General features: G+C 31.3%; 1 protein-coding gene across 1 annotated transcript in view; it reads left to right on the top strand.

Annotated features, from left to right (window-relative positions):
* Positions 1-12,500, top strand: part of LOC137660317 (uncharacterized) — a 153,589-nt gene that overhangs the window by 1,702 nt on the left and 139,387 nt on the right. The gene's annotated exons all lie outside the window — the stretch shown is intronic.

Below are 12,500 nucleotides of genomic sequence, written 5' to 3'. Positions count from 1 at the left end.
GTGTTGCTTGCGTCCACACCTTGGCACGCCTGTATTTGAGGTCATCCCCAGAGAGCTTAACCCACTCGAAGTGTTGGCACCAACATGTGTTTCAACGTAACGGGCGGCCTTTTTTATTTATTTTTTTTTTTCATTATATCTTCCTTATTTTCTAAGACGGCCAATTAATATACATTCGTCATTCTTAGTGATATCTGTTCGTTGGCTGGTGACAATCAAAGGTCCTTGTTATTGTTAGGGAGTTCAATCTTATTTGATTCAACTTTGTTGGTTTGAGATTGATTGATTGATTGATTTAAAGTTTTCAGGCATCCTGACATCTAAGGTCATTGACGCCGATATTATTCATTCTATATGAAAATTAATAGAATATTCAATTAAAACCATAAAAGTTGAATGTCACTATATAAGTTAAATAGTTTTCAGAAGACCTGCTTCTGAAATAAATCTTAAAAATGCCGCTCGCATAGGACACATCATGTCCAAGAATCTTGGCAAGGATGAACCTGCCACCCTCACATCGAGCCTCAAACAGATATCTATTTCTTAAGTTACTATAATTAGGGCATGGGATACCTTCTTGGTATCAACTCGGATGCAGCATTCTTCGCCAGTAAATCTGCCTTCTCCTTCCCGGACACACCTACATGTGCTGGAACCCAACAAAATCGAACCATTATACCTCTCCATCCAATAATAAAAAGCCATTCTAAAATATTTAAAACTAGAGGGTTACTGGAATTAAAAACTTCTAAAGCTTGAAGGACACTCCTTGCATCACTAAAAATTGTAAAATTACCCTCCTTCTCCAACGCTATTTTCTCAATAGCGGTTAATATGACATACAGTTTAGCAGTAAATATGGAAGCTGTTAGAGGAAGTGCACCTCTAAAATTAAATCCATTACTATTAACTCCAAATTCAACGTCAGCATCAAATTTGGAGCCATCAGTATATATAAAAGTCGATCCTCTATGTTCTTCAACATGATCCATAAAAAGACACCTGGATTCTACGTCAGTAAATACTCCAATAAAGTATTTACAAAAGGATATGTCTTGTAATTTCCATGGAGGCGTTGATGATACCTTGAATGGTAGCACCTTAATTCTAATTATATCAAGACTGTTTAAAAATTGTTTCACCCAAAACCCATAAGGTTGAGGAGATTTTTGGGGCAACTCAAAGTATGTTGGGTACCTTACAAGGCTTGCAGTCTGAAAAGCCAAAGAATTAGGGAGTTTTTGCAATCTAAACCAATACCGAATATTAGAAAATATTCGGTAAAGGTCTAGAGGTAACTCTCCAGCATCAACAAGGAGACTTGGGATAGGTGAGGTTCTAAACGCTCCTGTGGACAATCTAATACCTGCATGATGTATTGAATCTAATATCTTTAATCGGCTTGGGGTGGCTGAGGAGTATATTTCAAATCCATAACTAATTTTGGAAAAAATCAAGGCCTTGTATAATTTTAGAATAGTATTGCGCTCTGCCCACCATGATGTATGGGACAATACTTTTAAAAGAATCAGAGCCTCAAGACATTTAGCGTTTAACGCTTTTAGGTGAGAAACCCATTTAAGTCTAAGAGAGAGAGAGAGAGAGAGAGAGAGAGAGAGAGAGAGAGAGAGAGAGAGAGAGAGAGAGTTAATTCTCCAAACGACGCTCTATGAGAAAACCTAGCTATTAGTGAATTCTAACCGAGGTGTCCCTGTCACATAGTGATTCAGTATCTTAGTTGTTTTCAAATATTTAGTTGGTTGAATTGGGTTTGGTCGCAACTTGGATGAGTGACCTTTTACCATCAGTAGGCAATTGGTTACAATAAATTTCCGTAAAGGTTAGGCTTTGGCAGTCTGAGACTACCGGTAATGGGTCGCAATGAGACCCTAGTAACGAAGAGAGCTGGTAATTATATAATCGACGTGGTATTGCGATGGGTATAATTATGAGTTACACGCCATTTGTATCCGAGAACTAGGTAAATATAATGTAAAATAATAAATATAAGACTAAGAAACAGGTACTTTGGCATAAATTAGATTGTGGCTAATCCACAGTTTACACTACTCTTACTATGCTTAACTTCTAAACTATTCCTACCATGGTTAGCTAGTTAACTGCCATCATTCTTCTTTCAATCCCCTTTCCTATTAGCAAAAAAATCGATATATTTTTTTTTTCTAATTTATGCGAATGCCATTGGGCTTCGCTAAGAATTGTATTGCGGACAGAGACGCTATTTTTAATCATTTGAAAACGCCGTTAAATAGAAACCAACAAGAAAATAAATATGGTGACCTACGTGGTAATCGCCCGACTGGGGTTCGAGTCCCTCTCAAAGTCGTTAGTACCTTAAAGTCTGCAACCTCGCCATCCTTGTGAGCTAAGGATGGGAGTTTGGTTCATCTGCTGAGTTATCAGCGGCCATTTCCTGGCCGTCCTTGGTCCTGGCTTGGGTGGAAAGGGGGCTTGGGCGCTGATCATATGGTCAGTCTCTAGGGCATTGTCCTGCTTGATAGAGCAATGTTATACTGTTCCTTGCTTCTGCCATTCATGTGTGACCTTTAAACCTTTAAGGAAGTGTGGAAAAACGAACCTTAAAATCCTGCAATATAAGGAACATAAGGAAAGAAATATTTCGTTCACTAAAGTATAGTAATTAATGACCAATTCACTTTATAATTAATAACAAATACAAATGTTTCATATTTGTTTATGAATAGTGAAATTCAAAATCTATTTTTTAAATTTAAAACATGCAGAGCTTCAATTTAGTTTTTAAATTATTACTGGAATTTTCGTCATGTAATCATTGTAAACAGACCAAAATGAAAAGGAAAATTCTAAAGCTCGCCATAAAAAGTATTAATTAATATTCCCTCAGAAACCTTCTGAAAGGGTTCTAAATAACGAGCTCCTATATAACCCGGTCAGACTTTCGACTGATATTTATGAAGAGCGAACCGCATTCTCTCGACCAGTAGCCGAAGGCAGAAGCGTTTAGAAGTTACAAGAATTATTCAAGGAAATATCATTTAGCTACTACCCTTTTCTGCAATCTCTCTCTCTCTCTCTCTCTCTCTCTCTCTCTCTCTCTCTCTCTCTCTCTCTCTCTCTCTCTCTCTCTCTCTATGTATACTTACTCAAATAGAATGTATACGTACGCACTTGTATATATATGTATATATATATATATATATATATATATATTGAAATTTTATTCATATATATGTCTGTATACACGCACACACACACACACATATATATATATATATATATATATATATATATATATATATATATATATATTGAACTTTTATTCATATATATGTCTGTATAATATATATATATATATATATATATATATATATATATATATATATATATATGTGTGTGTGTGTGTGTGTGTATATATATATATATATATATATATATATTGAAATTTTATTCATATATATATATATATATGTATATGTGTATATATATATATATATATATATATATATATATATATATATATATATACAGTATACATATATATATATTCATATTTATATATATGTTGAAATTTTATTCATATATATATATATATATATATATATACTGTATATATATATTGAATTTTTATTCATATGTATGTCTATATATATATATATATATATATATATATATATATATATATATATATGTGTGTGTGTGTGTGTGTTGAAATTTCATTCATATATATATATATATATATATATATATATATATATATATATATATATATACTATATATTACAGCATAATCTATGTACCTGACAGCTAGACAACTTTGGTGATTACGCACAGGCGTATAAACTGTTGAATTGTAGACAAACCCTCCTCGACAGTATGATTTCCATAAAAAAATCTCACCATCAGTACGTCGAACCCTCTACACAACCATCCCGTTTCCCACTGCTTTGCACGAACTCAGACTGAGATTGGAAGGACAGGTCATAACCTCTCAGTCAGAAAATCCTCGACATCTACAAACAACAACGCAGACAATGTTTGTCTGACTTGACTGCAATGTAGTTTCTTTGGTTTCCTTTGTTTGAGATGCTTAATTTTATTTGTTTTTCTCTCAAGTCTTAGCTGTGCTCACCTGTTGTACATTTCTCTTGGTCTTCTTTATAGAACACCCAGGTGTTTCGGGTCTTTTATTATCTTACACCTTTTAAAAGCTGTTCAAACAGGTAGTTTTGGCTCTCTCTCTCTCTCTCTCTCTCTCTCTCTCTCTCTCTCTCTCTCTCTCTCTCTCTCTCTCTCTCTCTCTCTCTGCATGAAGAATCGAAGGACTGCATACACATCCCTCTGTATATAGGTAAGGAAACCACTAGTGTATTCCATCTATCTTATTTGTTATCAAATATTGTTGAATGAAGATTATGAGATAGATAATTTTTTTATTCAAGAAGTCATTAGATTTTAAGCCTCCGCTTGTGCGAGACTTATTGATGACTATATAAATGACAATAATGGTAACAACACAAATAATAATAATGATGGATAAACCAATGGTGGTAGACTTCATTTTCAGCATAATTGCCAAATTTCATCTGATATACGAGAAGAATTATTCACATGTTCCAATACGTCAGAATGAAGTCAACTTATAAGTATGAAAATCAGATAATGCACGTGGCTGTTAATATCTAAACCTACATTGTTCTGCATTTATATACTCTAGTCCTAGTGGTTCCAGTGCCAGGTAACCAAACCAAACTTTCACAAATAAAAATCAAATTGAAATTTGTAAATAAAGTTATTTGTTTAAAATTCATCCTTTGTTTCCTTAGCTATGGTAGTTAGAAAATGAAATTTGAATGTAATATAAGTAATAGTCTTAAACTTATACAATCATTCACTAATTTTGAGTCGTGACTTGTTGATATTGTCTTTATAAACAATTTTACAAACGCACTGACTTCTAATTGACAACTTTTAGTACCAGTATATTTAGATGACACTTGTTAATAATTAGAATTTTCGATTAGATTTGGTGGAGGACAAAGTATTTTTAGATTTAAGAAAACTCGAATATAATTACCAAATAACGCGACCTATTCCACTATAATTTTCAAATAAACAGGTATTAGAATAGAATTTCAACAATATTTCTTTCTGTAGATAATAAAGAACTATCTATTGAAGATATCCCTCCCAAGGAGAATAGACGTTTGATAATAAATAATATTTGTGATTGTGATAATAAAGGGAAATAGGTCCCATTCGACCAAAAGTTATCAGAGTTAAATTGCAATTATTGTGATGTTATCATGCATTTGGCAACGTAGTGTCATCTTTCGGTTGTTGTGGCTCCATGAATATCGTATGTCCCATGATTAACTCTTACTCCGGGACCCTTCCTAAAATTTACTCCTTTTGTATCGGGGTTTCAGGACCTTATAAAAAGTGAGGGCTTATCCGGGTGTTTCAAAGTCACTGAACGCTGAAGTATTTGATCTTATTCTTTTTCCTCTTCTATATACTTTTCCTCCTCAGTGGGAGGAATTAACTGACTATCCGATATTATAACTGACTTCTTAGATTGATAGACCCATATGAGTTTTAACATGACCCCACCTCGCTTTGGAATCCAGCCCGGACCTCCTTACTAAGATAGATTTTGCATCTCGTTGACGGATTATTATTATTATTACTAGTGTTCGCGACCCGTCAAAAATGACGGCTAAATGTATAGATAGATATACACACACGGCAGTTTGGGCAATTTGTGGGAGATTGTTTTTTCCGAGTGGTTGCCACTCAGCGTGACAGAATATATATATATATATATATATATATATATATATATATATATATATATATATATATATACAGTGTATATATATATATATATATATATATATATATATATATATACAAATATACATATATACACACAGTCAGACACTATTATATAGGGAAGGTTATATACATTTATATATATATATATATATATATATATATATATATATATATATATATAAAAGTGTATATATATACAGTATATATTTAGCCAGACATTATTATATATGGGAGGTTTATATATACATTATATATATATATATAAATATATATATATATATATATATATATATACATATATATATATATATATATATATATATATATATATATATATATATAGTCAGACACTATTATACAGGGGAGGTATATATATATATATATATATATATATATATATATATATATATATATATATATATATATAGATAGATAGATAGATAGATAAATAGATAAATACTTTCTCTTTATTATATAGGGGAGATTTTATTATTATTATTATTATTATTATTATTTTTATTATTATTATCATTATTATTATTATTATTATTATTATTATCATTACTAGTATTAATATTATCATTATTATTATTCAATTAATATATAATTGCATGACACTAAAACAACTATACAACTAACTTTCACTGTTATACTAATCCTTTGCATCTTGGAATGGCGGATGATCCCCCTGTGCAATACACTCACCAGACACTACATTGTTTAATTTCAGTGGTCAGGTAAGCAGTGGCTCGTCTAAATACCTTTGCGAGATAAGACATTCTCTGGCTGCATGTAAAACCATTGCCACCCTTTGTTCCAACGTTATCTGTGTTTTTAATTTTATCTCGTGTCATTTATTTATTTCCTTATCAGCTCGAAAGCTTTGAGTAGGGAATAGCTTAGAATCTCTTTCAGTATAAACAAGGTCCTCAGCATTGGAATCCCAGTGATGCCGACATCGAATAGTTAGAGTAGATCTCTAATTGCTCTGGTCTCCTTTTTTACTGGCACTTTTAGCATCTTACCACTTCATGTAGCCTTGATTATTTGCTGGTTTGCTGTTGCTGCCCACATTCACGAATCTGATATTAATTAACGAAGACACGATAATTTGCAGCCGGTCAGCCAGTTAGTCACCTGGACGAGTATGTATAACTTGTCAATATTGCAGCAGTATACGAAATTTATTTTTTAAACGACTTAGTCTTCAAGAATCATGCGTGACCTGAGTATTGTTCTAGTTTAGAATAATATTTGTTTGTGCGATATCACTTAAAAGAACCTGTTCCTGAATTGTTAACGATATTGCAAAATTATATGCTTGTGCGATAACACAGTAACGAGCATGTGTGACTTCAATTTTTGCCATAGTTAAAGACAAAATGATTATGATTAGTAAATAGATTTTGAAGTTCGGTGACATTAAACTAAAAAGATGTGCTTGACAACTTGCCCGAGGAACACCGCTTAGAAATGCTAAAAAGGCTTAAACTGCAGCTTCAAGATAGCATCAGACCACGGGGCTAAGTGAAAATGATAACTGTGTACTATTCGGGTACGTACAAAGAGGGATGCCGTGTGCTCTGAATACCCAGAGGTCCCGAAGTCCCTCTGCTTTATTTCACTTTGCCATTTGAATAGGGATGAAGTTAACGGCTTTAGGGTCAATGCTAAGTGAAAATAATGGATGTGGACCCGTTGGAAAGGAATGTTGCGCCTTGTAAACATGAAAGTGTTTCTGTTACAGGAGCACCGAGATGTAGAAAGGACGATTTCTTGAAATAACTCAACCATGAAAAATGCAATAGAACATGATCGTAATTATGAATGTATGTATACATATATATGTGTGAGCGTGTGTTTGTTTGTGTGACTGTGTATGCATAATTGTGTATGTGCGTATTAGAGAAAGAGAGAGAGAGAGACATTTAATTCTACAAATGAATTAGAAAGATTCATTACATTATGTTTTCTTCATTAATGAAACATCTTGCAGGTTATTTCTAGTCGTCAATTATTTCTGAATTTAATATTCAGAAGTGTAATTACATGCTTGTAGTTTTATGTACATCTCTTTAAGTACACCTCTGTCCATTTCTTTAATAAGAGTGTACCTCTCCCGTCAAAAAAAATGATGGCCACATTCAAGGAATGTTGCAGTTTCACCGAACTTGTCATTAACAAGTATATGATGTTGCACTGCATTTCCTTGCTCAGGAATCTTTTTATAGTTAAACCCGGTTATCGTATGTTTTTTATTATGTATGTTACGCAATGAAATATAGAAATATGTGGATGAGTATCGCATCATAATGTCAAGATGTCTTAGATTTTGATATGATTATTCTTTGGCGTATGTTATTATTATTATTATTATTATTATTATTATTATTATTATTATTATTATTATTATTTTTATTATTATTATTATTATTATTATTATTATTATTATACTCATACAAAGACATTATTTCGGATGTTTTGCCATTTTAGAGATACAGATAATTATAAGATTTTGATAATAATAATAATAATAATAATAATAATAATAATAATAATAATAATAATAATGATAATAATAATAATAATAATAATAATATGGTTAATCTTAATACCATTATCGTTGTTATTGTTATTACTTTTATATTCAGTTTGGGATATACACAAGAAACAAACAACAATAAGCTGATCTACCCATTGCCCTTAGGAAATCAGTCAAAGATGATCACAGTTGTCTTGAACTTCCTAATTGATTTGATTAAAATGATTGCTTATTACTTGTCATCTTTATTAGTTCATTAATCATGAATCAGTATGCAAAACGTCAATTAGCCAATTATGGCATAGCTCATTAGTGAGAAGGTAATATCACTGATTTTTTATCTGTTTATTAAATGATTTATTCTTTTCATTATCTTTTTCTCCAATAAGTATTCTCCTTCATCGAATGTTCATCGTGATTAGAATTAAAAACTGCTTTAGTCTTATCTTCAAGTTTCGAAACATTAAAAAATGGATATATGATAACTTTTAAAGAATAGGAAACTTGAAAATAATGAAAAAAATAAATTATGAATAGGCGTGCGCTCAAAGCGAAGACATTAATCTTAAAAAAGAAAAATATTAGAAGGGAAAAGGTGATAAATAAAAAATGAAGCGTAAACTATATAAAACCAAATACAAATTTACTGAAAACAATAAGAAACTAAAGTAGTGGTAAATAGCAAATTCATGAAAGAACGAAAAATTTAAGTTCAAAAGAATAAGTAATAGGAATAAAATATAAAATAAAAAACGAGAAAAAAATAATTACAATGAAATTTTAAAATATAAAAAGATCAAGAAAATCCCAATTATTAAGAATAAGAAACTAATGAAAATGAAAAATCTAAAAAAGAAAGGTATAAAAAAAAACGAAATCTTTTACGGCGTAGAGAAAGTCTATTTGTACGTCGGCGAAGCAGCCAAGTTGTTTACTTTAGAGGCGCGTTCAGAAGCAGAACCAAGACTTTAACACGTTCACCAGACTCATGAATCTCGGAACAACATATCTGAAGTGACATTAACAATGGTTAGAAAGATTTTCGTTGAAGAGAAACATGAAATTCATTCTGATATTTGAGTCCATGTAACTTAGAATTATGAAAATAATTATCATAATTTCATTATAATATTTTAAATGTTGATACAGTGATTAGGTATATATATATATATATATATATATATATATATATATATATATATATAAATATATATACATATATATATATGTATATATATTTATATATATATATATATATATATATATATATATATATATATATATATATATAATGAGATAATGGAAAGTAAAATGCCCTTTTCTCTAAAATGAAGAGTATTTAATCAGATGGTCCTACCAGTCTCAATTTATGCATCAGAAACTTGGATTCTTACTAAAGCCTTAGAACATAAGCTAGTAATAACTCAAAGAGCTATAAAAAGTGTAATGATGGAAATAACACTAAGTGACAGAAAAATAGCATTTTAACAACATGTAAGAAAAAGAAATGGACATGGGTAGGGCATATAATGAGAATGATGGAAAATAGATGGACATTAAGAATACCAGAATGGGTCCCTAGAAATTTCAAAAGAAGCAGGGGAAGGAAGAGATGACGATGGATTGACGAGCTAAAAAAGTATGCTCAAATAGATTGGCATAAAAAGTCCATAAACCAACGAGAGTGGAAGGATTAGTCTAAGGCCTTTTTCATGCAGTGGACTAGTTACGGCTGATAATGATGATGATGATATCTGATATATATATATATATATATATATATATATATATATATATATATATGTGTGTGTGTGTGTGTGTGTGTGTGTGTATGTAGTAGGTTGGCCAGGGCACCAGCCGCCCGTTGAGATACTACCGCCAGAGAGTGAGGGGGTCCTCTGACTGGCCAGACAGTACTACATTGGATCCTTCTCTCCAGTTATTTCCCTTTGCCTACACATACACCGAATAGTCTGGCTTATTCTTTACAGATTCTCCTCTGTCCTCATACACCTGACAACACTGAGATTACCAAACAATTCTTCTTCACCCAAGGGGTTAACTACGGCAATGTAATTGTTCATTGGCTACTTTCCTCTTGGTTAGGGTAGAAGAAACTCTTTAGCTATGGTAAGCAGCTCTTCTAGGAGGACACTCCAAAATCAAACCATTGTTCTCTAGTCTTGGGTAATGCTATAGCCTCTGCACCATGGTCTTCCCTTGTCTTGGGTTAGAGTTCTCTTACTTGAGGGTACACTCGGGCACGCTGTTCTATCTAGTTTCTCTTCCTCTTGTTTTGTTGAAGTTTTTAATGTTTATATAGGAAATATTTATTTTAATGTTGTTACTATTCTTAAAATATTTTATTTTTCCTTATTTCCTTTCCTCACTGGGCTATTTTCCCTGTTGGGCTACTGGGCTTATAGCATCCTGCTTTTCCAACTAGGGTTGTAGCTTAGCAATTAATAATATATATATATATATATATATATATATATATATATATATATATATATATATATATATTTATATATTTATATATATATATATATATATATATATATATATATATACATATATATATATTTATATATATATATATATATATATATATTTATATATTTATATATATATATATATATATATATATATATATATATATATATATATATATATATATATATATATATATATATTACGACCAGCGAATTACGTAAATTCCCGAGTTTTAAAATTCACCTGTTTCATATTACTAAATTTGATACACTAGAGAAAAACCACTGAGCTCTGATAATAATACTCAACTCCCAGACGATAATATATATGAACACTGAATATCTAAAGGTCTCTTTACGTTATACTCAAAACAAAATCTGGATGATTACTTCACATTTAACGGAAACTATTCTTAAATCAACCTCATACTTCGGTTCTTAGTCAGGGAGTATGAGCAAAACGCTGAAATTAATTATTGCTGATCAAAATAATACACACTTTACAAAAATAAATGTATTCTATGAAAATAACAATTCAACAATAATACCAAAAATAAATAACTTGAAATTTAAATCTGAACGAGACCTTAGTCTAAGACCAAAAATCACATTTCAAACAATTATTCAATCTCTTGTTTCACTAGAAATTAATTTATAGAAATATTTAATTTTGACAATTAATGAAAAAAGTTGATACTTTAACACTAGAAAATAAATCCAAATTATACTTACATATAAGTAACTGTTACTTTTATGTCCTTAGGCTCACACAAGGTTACTGAACGGTTAAGCAAAAATAAATACACTTCACTGTTTAACATAATCTCGCAGGCCAGTCACAAAAACCAATTAATTTTTATAATATACCCGTACGGACATATACACGGCATTTCTTATAACTTAAACCACAGAAATTCCTATATTTGAACAAACACATTTTCACATTTGAAGGGAAACACTTTGCACGTTGGAGAGGAGATACGTAGTGGCTAGATGGATGCTGGTGAGAAGACTGTTGGACGATGGCTCTTTCTGAGGGTCAGACTAGATCTTTCCGGCTCCTATGCATTGCTAGGCTCTTATATATCAACTTAATTCATAGCAGAATCTTCCAGTTCGGCCTTCTGGAAGCGTGGGGCCATGGTCTACCGGCGTCAATGTTGTCAACTTGGCATTTTGAAGTAGGGTACTATCGTTGCTTGGCGAGGCAATTCTCTCAGCTAACTCCGCACACCCCCTCTCATAACATTAAATAAAAAGAGTAAACTTTAGTCTAGAATCTTCATGCAACTTCCAACCTCGTGGAAACAGGATGCAATCCCTAGCATGTGTGTCATACATACTTTTCAACAAGATTACATAAGAGTGTAACAGAACTACGTGAAATGAGAATATAATTCTTTAAAATGACGTAAATTTACATATACATAACTGATTGAAAATAAAATTAAAGGAATGAGGACAGTTTTATGTAATTTACATACATTTACTTAATCCTACATGAGTGGAAACCACCTTACGAGCTGGCTATACATCTCTTGAATGCACAAATAAAATACGTGAATAAAATATTATATTCTCATGAAGACCAGCTTCATAAGAATGCATATATATATATATAT

This window comes from Palaemon carinicauda, chromosome 20 (assembly GCF_036898095.1).
Source record: "Palaemon carinicauda isolate YSFRI2023 chromosome 20, ASM3689809v2, whole genome shotgun sequence".
In the NCBI taxonomy this organism is placed as follows: domain Eukaryota; kingdom Metazoa; phylum Arthropoda; class Malacostraca; order Decapoda; family Palaemonidae; genus Palaemon; species Palaemon carinicauda.
The sequence above is the reverse complement of the archived record's forward strand: the minus strand, read 5'-3'. Positions and strand labels throughout refer to the sequence as shown.